Source organism: Bubalus bubalis, chromosome 2 (genome assembly GCF_019923935.1).
Source record: "Bubalus bubalis isolate 160015118507 breed Murrah chromosome 2, NDDB_SH_1, whole genome shotgun sequence".
NCBI lineage: Eukaryota > Metazoa > Chordata > Mammalia > Artiodactyla > Bovidae > Bubalus > Bubalus bubalis.
The window spans coordinates 14,070,602-14,071,422 of NC_059158.1; the positions used below are offsets into that span (position 1 = coordinate 14,070,602).

Genomic DNA, 821 nt, shown 5'->3' on the forward strand with positions numbered 1-821 from the left:
AAGATGTAGAAATATCCAGCAACAATAGCACTATTCACTTAGAGTGACCCTAGGTTACTATGACGGTGTGATCTGCAATTCAGTCTCATTGAGGACACACGTGGAAAGAGAAAGAAGTGCTTGCTTTATCCTATCCTGAGGCTACACTCAGTTTAGATATGTGCATGCTAAGTCACTTCAGTTGGGTCCAGGTCTGACTCTTTCCAACCCCATGGACTGTAGCCCACCAGGCTCCTCGGTCCATGGGATTCTCCAGGCAAGAATATTGGAGTGGGTTGCCATGACCTCCTCTAGGGGATTTTCCTGACCCAGGGATCAAACCCGCATCTCTTGTGTCTCCTGTATTGGCAGATGGGTTCTTTACCACTGGTGCCACCTGGGAAGCCTCAGTTTAGATATCCTGGCTGGCAAATTCTGCACTTTCCCTTTGTTGGCAACCTCTATTATAAGAAGGTATCTGGCCGGTTAGCTCAGTTGGTTAGAGCGTGGTGCTAATAATGCCAAGGTCGCAGGTTCAATCCCTGTACGGGTCAGATTTTGTGGTGACTACCGTTTGGCCACTCCCTAGTGGCTCAGATGGTAAAGCATCTGCCTACAATGCGGGAGACCCGGGTTCAATCCCTAGATCAGGAAGATCTCCTGGAGAAGGAAATGGCAACCCACTCCAGTATTCTTGCCTGGAAAATCCCATGGATGGGATCTCTGGTAGGCTACAGTCTGTGGGGTCACAAAGAGTTGGACACAACTGAGTGACTTCACTTCACTTCATTTCATTGTAAGAACACCAGGTATCACAATGCATCATTCATTCATCCATTCTT

The 821-nt window shown here is 47.9% G+C and overlaps 1 non-coding gene across 1 annotated transcript; it reads left to right on the top strand.

Moving 5' to 3' along the window:
• The first annotated feature begins 459 nt into the window (after window positions 1–459).
• TRNAI-AAU lies at window positions 460–533 on the top strand. Its single transcript has one exon. It is a non-coding gene; the product is annotated as a tRNA-Ile (tRNA).
• Window positions 534–821: the final 288 nt, after the last annotated feature.